We start from the raw sequence: 7,619 nt of genomic DNA, 5'->3' as shown, positions 1-7,619 counted from the left end.
TGCCTCGACACAATCCTGTCTTGGAGGTGCACGGACAATTCCTTCGACCTCATGGCTTGGTTTTTGCTCTGACTTGCACTGTCAACTGTGGGGCCTTATATAGACAGTTGTTTTCCTTTCCAAATCATGCCCAATCAATTGAATTTACCACAGGTGGAATCCAATCAAGTTGTAGAAACATCTCAAGGATGATCAATGGAAACAGGATGCATCTGAGCTCAATTTCGAGTCTCATAGCAAAGGGTCTGAATACTTATGTAAATAAGGTATTCCTAAAAAACCTGTTGTAACTTTGTCATTCTAGGGTATTGTGTGTAGATTGATGAGGAACATTTTTAATTTCATCAATTTTATAATATGGAAAAAGCCAAGGGGAGTGAATACTTTCCGAAATTGTATGTATGGTAGGCAACCAAAGACAAGTACAGCATTACACACAAGGAGACAGTTAAGTGTGTTTCTAGCCTAAAACTAGTAATTTACCTTGGCATTTACTGTGTAATGGAACCAAAAAAAGTGAAAAAACAAACCACTTAATTTCAACCCCAAAAATCTGTGAAGTCGTTGAATTAACATGGAAAACGAATTGGATTTGCAAAAAGTCAAAAAATTGCAAAAAATTGGATTTTGCAAAAAGTCACATAAGGTAATTTAATCTTTTTTTCACCCAACTTTTAACCTAAATCCAATTACATGGTAAAATTAACTTTTAATTCACGTTCGTTTACAACTCAACCAAATGTAAATAAATCGAAACTAGATGTTGAAATGACGTCTGACATAGAAACCTACACACAGAGACTACCGGAGTCTAAAAGTAATTAAAAATCAAACCTCTCCACCCCAGCTACAGTAAGTGATACCTTGCTCTATTTAGCTAGTCAAACTTCAGCATCCCATTCGACATTTGTCCGCTCATGACTCTCTTATACTAATTGCTTGAGAATGGGTTTGGGAATACGGGATGAACCCGCCCTATTCCAGGTTGGGGAGAAATTAGTTGAACGTTTCAGAGAAGTCACAGAAGGACCACTATAGAGTTCGACGTATGGAGTTGTGGGCTTTATCGGAATGAAACTCTAGCGGGAATTAGCCTACAATAACACCTTTATTTATATTGCGACTTTTAATATCCGGAATAAAATATGGAATCGATGCCACGACGCAATGAATATTTGGTTATTGAAGCACCGCTTTTTTAATGACCATATCTGTCAAGAAAATATCCATATGCTACAAGTTATCTGCGATGGAGTTGTAAACTGTCTGACAGGTAAGATTGATTGATTGATCTTTATAATTTGAACTAAATTCACCTTTTCATAACAATGATGAAAATGCTGTTTCATTCTAGTGATATGTGTGGCACAGTGAACATAAATGTTTCAAACGTTAGAAATAAGGATTTAAAAGTGCCTCGAAGTAATGACATCTTCAGTCTAATTCTATTAAGATGGGAAGATTGGGAGAAACACATTCTATCAAATATTGAGAATAGTATGTATCCACATGTTCCTAAATAACTTATTTGAAAACAAAAAAAAATACTATTACTATTACATAAATACTATTACATAAAAAATTATTAATTTAAACATTACCATAGAATATACATTTTAGGCTACAAAGGTTTTCAAACTAAGATGTGACACAAAATTATTGTATCAGTGTATTATTATAATTATTTGACTAACTTCCCATGAGTTTAATCAGCATATTTAATATTTCAATCAGAATAAAGTTCTTACTTAATTAGCAATACTCATTTTAACACATTTTATCCAACAGCTCCCAATAAAGAGTGTGATAACAACAGTGCCAGATGTCAGTAGATCCTCTGTCTGCAGTCTGCTGTGTTGTGGCGCCCTCTGCTGCGTGAAGGGGGAAGGCCAGGCCAGGGCCAGGCAGGATGGAGAATGTGTTTGAGGAGGGGATGAACCCTGTGATCGTGGCCCACTACAACCACTCTGGGAAGTGGGGTCGGCCGAGGAGCAGTGGGGTCTGTAAGACTGCTGTCCTCCTCCTCATCTGTATCCTCATCGTGCTGGAGAACGTTACAGTGCTGCTGGCGTTATGGAGGAACAAACGCTTCCACAGCCGCATGTACTTCCTCATCGGTAACCTGGCCCTATCTGACATGCTGGCCGGGGTGGCCTATGTGGTCAACATTTTCACCTCTGGCGGCAAGACCTTCTTTCTGACACCGGCCCAGTGGCTGGCAAGAGAGGGTAGCATGTTTGTGGCCCTCAGCGCCTCCACCTTCAGCCTGCTGGCCATTGGCATCGAGAGACACATGACCATGGTGCGGCTGCGTCCGTGCGAGGCAGCGGGGCGTGGGAGGTTACTGGGACTGCTGGGGGCATGCTGGGCCGTGTCGGTGCTGCTCAGCGCCCTGCCCTCCCTTGGCTGGAACTGCCTGGAACACCTGGCCTCCTGCTCCACCGTGCTGCCGCTCTATGACAAGAGCTACGTGGCCTTCTGCATCAGCGTCTTCAGCGCCCTGCTGGTGGCCATCATCATCCTCTACATCCGCATCTACCGCCTGGTGACGTCCAGCGGGCGGAGGGTGAGCAGCAGGCCCTCAGAGCACTCACTGGCCCTGCTGAGGACGGTGGTAATAGTTCTGGGGGTGTTTGTGATGTGCTGGGCCCCGCTGTTCCTGCTGCTGCTGCTGGATGTGGGCTGCAGCCCTGAGCGCTGCCCAGTGCTCTACCATGTAGACTGGTTCATCGCCTTGGCCGTGCTCAATTCAGCCGTCAACCCCCTCATCTACACACTGTCCAGCATGGAGATGAGAGCAGCCTTCTTCAGGCTGCTGTGCTGCTGTCAGCCTCACCTGGAGGCCCCAGCCTCCATGGCAGGCAACCCCCACCTGGGGACAGTCATCCCCACGGCCGAGAACAGCAAGTCCAGTGTGGGTGGAGGAGGGAGTATGATAACGGGGGCTGCCAAGTCTCTGACCCGGGGGAAGGTGACCACGCCCCTGAACTCTAATAACCAGGGCCGGCCGACCTGGTGTCAGCGGTGCTGGTCAAGGCTGGTGCACTGCCGTCCCTCAGCAAGTTCTGATTTGACAGCTAATTCACTGTAGACTGGTCTGTATGTGCTCTAGTAGTCTAGCCAACTCCTCTGACTATCGTTATCATGCGATGTCTGTCATAGTTGGCTAAAGCACATGCAGATCTTGGACCAGGCTAGATTCACACTGCATGGATAACTGGCAATGCTGTGAGTGGGCATTGTACAGGCATGGACACTGGGGCTATTTCAGTATGCATTGGTGAAAGTATTGACTGAAGAGACCTTGGGTAGACACTCGGATGAGGTTTGGACTGATGAACTTGCTGTAAAGCAGGGGTTCTCACGTTTTTTTGGCCCGTGACCCCTTTTATTACTTTTTTATTGGGTACACAGTCTATAACAAATCAGTCTGACAGTATTTCAATCTGAAGTGCCTGAAGTGGCTCTGTCACTCAGAAATGTATTCCAGCTTCTGCCTGCCAGCTGTAAAACTTTGTGTAGGCTATCTGCCCCTCCCCTTTGAAGCTTAGGTTACTGTAGCCTATTGACGATGTTACACGAGTAATTCAGATATTAGAGAGATATGTTTATTGGAGAAGAATGGATTTACTTTTTAAAATGTTAGTTAAGGATACTATAGTTATCACATTTCACAATGGATTTATTAACTACAAAACGGTAAGACGTGTTTTTAATTCTAGTGCTGCTCTGCACACACAAGCTAGCTAGCTAACGTTTGCAAAACTCCAACGTTAATAAACCAACTCGGAAGTTGAAAGACATTTAAAGTTCCTCTATAGAACCCGCTCCTCCGTAGGTATAATTCTGTGGGCCTAATTCAGATAATACATGTCATAACAAGATGCCCAGCGCTTCAAAGGAAGCTTCCTCCATTCTCTCTCACCCTCAAAATTGATGTTGCATCTTGTGTCCTAAACTGTGACTGACAGCACAGTGTGTGTTTGTCTTTCATTGTGATTAAACCATGCTGTTAAAATGTGCTCTAACAACTTTCCTATACAGCAAAAATCGCTTACGCGTTCCACAGCAAGCTGCTTTATCCTCACTGATTGTTGAAGTAATTTAATGTCGAGCTAAATGTAAAAAATATATACACTACAAAATATGTGGACATCCCTTCAAATTGGTGGATTTGGCTATTTCAGCTACGCCCTTGCTGACCAGTGTAGAAAATCGAGCACACAGCTAAGCAATCTCTGTAGACAAACATTTTCAGTAGAATGACCCATACTGAAAGGCTACGTCATAGGATTCCATCTTTCCAACAAGTCAGTTTGTCAAATCTGGGTTTGGCAGATGCATGGATAACGCTAGTGCAACTGTAAAGTTTGGTGGAGGAGGAATAAGGAAATAATGTCTGGGGCTGTTTTTCATGGTTTTGGCTAGGCCCCTTGGATCCAGTGAAGGGAAATCTTAACGCTACACCATACAATGACATTCTAGATGATTCTGTGCTTCCAACTTTGTGGCGAAGGTTTGGGGAAGGCCCTTTCCTGTTTCAGTATGACAATGCCCTTGTGGCTGAATGGAAGCAAGTCCCGTAGCAATGTTCCAACATCTAGTGGAAAGCCTTCCCAAAAGAGTAGAGGCTGTTATAGTAGCAAAGGGGGAGAAACTCCATATGCGAATGATTTTGGAATGAGATGTTTGGCGTGTAGTGTATATTTCAGAGGTTTAAAAAAAGAACAGAAAGGAACCATATAAATTGGTACTTTTTGGGGTTTGAACCTGTTCAGAAATTTATTTTTCTGGTTGAAACATTGGAACAGAACGGAAAAAAATATGCTTCGGTTCGAAACTAAATGATTGGAAAATAATTTTGGATCCTAACCTGTGGTTTAAAGTGACTGAAATGCATCAGAAAGGTATTGGGAAGTTCAGAAGATCATCAGGCAATAATGTTGATGATGTATGATCTGTGTTGAAAATAACAGGATGTTGAGGATGTTCTTTTCTCCCCCAGTCTAATTTAGTGCCTGGCCTTGTCCACTCGGTTCTAACTGCTTATGGATATAGTACAGGGAAACAGTACAGTACGTACCTTCGTGTTCCTGAGAGCCTTATCTTTCAGCTTTTGTAGGAAGGAAACAGAAACCACTCTGTTTATTACAATCGCATCTAGCGGCTACTGGAGGTTACTGACATAACCCCGGTTCTATGAACCAAGCGCAAATGTTTCATTAATAAGACTGCAAAGCAAAGGGATGCTAAGGATCTACTCTTACCATAGCTCATCTAAAGCCACTATTTTGCAAAGACATTCAAAGTACTCACATTGAACCTTTGGGCATGCCTTGTATATTAATTTACTTCATAGTTCATAACTACGGAACACAATGAAAAATGTTCCCACAAGACATGTAATAGAGCATAATATAGCTTTATCAACTATCTATAGTGTGGGAAAAGTGGATTAATTGTGATAAACTGTTCATATGTGTGCAATAGAGGATGGGTAGTTTGCAAATGAAAGTTGGATTACTGTGTATTGCACATACAGTGTATATATATATATATTCCAATTCACCTGCCTTTCTCTTTCTAGGACAGTACAGTATATTTATTTTCAATAAAGACTAGGCCTTCCCGGTATGATGAACTGTGTACTAATCCTTTGTGTTTACGCCTTAAATGGTACAGTGAGTCAAATATTGATTTTGTAATGATTTGAAGTTTGCTGTCAGAGTAAAGAACATGTGTCAATGTTGGTTCTGGTTCCTCTCAGCAACATAGATACAAGTCACTCACGCTTCCACTAACCACTAGAGAGTTGTATTGGAATTATTTAACCAACAATGGACTGTAAATTACCTTTACATCATGTGTGGTGTCTAAATACCAATTTAATAAAAACTATAAGCTTTGGTAGCTTGTCATGATTTAGTAGGTTAGGCTTTTACTGTTAGTCGTCGTTTATTGGTTGAAATATAAGCAGATCACAACCAGATTAAGACGTCTTTTTCATGACGTCTTTTTGACATCATGAAAAATTGCTTATTTTGGTTGATATCTGGTTTTTAGTTGATATCTGATTGAACTCCTGACCAGTTATCTAAAAGCTACTAAATGAATACATACCAATCTATAGAAACATGTGCATACTGTTTGTGGGCCATGCACCCATTGCATATAAGACACTGGAACCATTACAATGATTAAAATTGGAGTCATGTTCTTTTTCAGCAGGGTTTGCAATTTTCTAGCACAGTTGGCAAACAGCTGGCAGTTAGGGTCTCATGAAATACTGTATTTAGCTCAGCCAGTGATGCATAAAAACTCAAAAATAGCCAGATCATTTTGGTTAATCAAAACCACAATTGCCAACCAATGCTTGTTATTTGATATAAATAAACAAGTACATTTTCAATGTGGCAGAGAAGGTCCACGTACATTTAGGTCATCAATTTCTGTTCAGTCAAAATACATTTTCAGTCAGAATTCACAAACCACAAACGTTTCAACTTGAGAATTCATCAGGTGTTTGAGATGCTGGGATCGTAAGCCTATCAAAACAAAAACATAAATACATTTTATACTTGGCGAATGTACTTTCCTCTCTGACAAGCCTTTGTGTAGCCATTTTGTAAGACGGAAGAGCTGACTGTCCGTCTCAATGTCCTTCTGCTATTCAAAGATAGTCTTTGTGCTAGTAAAGCAGTTTGCATAGGTTCTACCTAGTGGGAAAAAGCTGGTTGAAAAGACGTCAGTATGAAGTATGGTTGAGAAAGGACAGGGTTTTTAAAAAATATATTTTTACTGACCAGAATATTACATATTTTTCTCAGCACCATATGACAAGTTGGTCATAATTGTGATCACTATATTATGTGTACATTATGTAGCCTACTTGTCATAGCTAAGACCTCATCATAACCTGGTAATGACCACATGACTACAGCTTATTACCAACACTCTTAGAAAAAAGGGTTCCAAAAGGGTTCTTCAGCATCCACCATAGATTAACTCTTTTTGGTTCCAGGTGTTGGGTTCTGAGAATATGAAATATACTTATTCATGTCACCGATGGAGAAAGGGTAATGTATAACTTTTACATTATGTCAGAATATGTTATTATTAGCCATCAGGGATCCTACTGTATGGGAGGGATCCGCTGGGAGGAGAAGAGACAGTCTGGTACTAGCCACCATGACAGCTGTGAGTTGGAGAGAAGTGAGCAGAGGTCAGGTCAGATGAACTGAGGAAGAACAGATATCACTAAGGTTCTGTCTAGCAACAGAGATGCATTGGCTGTTCAGATGTGTAGGAGGAGACTCAGCAGGAGAAAGGATTAAATGTCAGTGCTTGTGTGAATATGTTTTTGTTGGTTCAGCTGTTCGATCCTTTGGGATGAATAAACTTGGTTTAAGCTTTCATAGTGTCCGTCGAGTTCTTACTCTGATATTTAGAACCTACACAGGGGGAAGCCATTTTGGTTCCATGTAGAACCCTTTTGTTTCCATGTCGAACCCTCTGTGGAAATTGTCCTATATAAAACCCAAAAGGGTTCTACCTGAAACCAAAAGGGTTCTACCAGGAACCAAACAGAGTTCCTCAAAGGGTTCTACGGTTCTCCGATG

General features: G+C 41.4%; 1 pseudogene; it reads left to right on the top strand.

The window, feature by feature from the left end:
* The first annotated feature begins 927 nt into the window (after positions 1-927).
* Positions 928-5,907, top strand: LOC129810671 (sphingosine 1-phosphate receptor 3-like; annotated as a pseudogene).
* Positions 5,908-7,619: the final 1,712 nt, after the last annotated feature.

Source organism: Salvelinus fontinalis, chromosome 14, assembly GCF_029448725.1.
Source record: "Salvelinus fontinalis isolate EN_2023a chromosome 14, ASM2944872v1, whole genome shotgun sequence".
Classification (NCBI taxonomy): domain Eukaryota; kingdom Metazoa; phylum Chordata; class Actinopteri; order Salmoniformes; family Salmonidae; genus Salvelinus; species Salvelinus fontinalis.
Note: the sequence above shows the minus strand (reverse complement) of the source record. Positions and strands in the feature narration are given on the sequence as shown.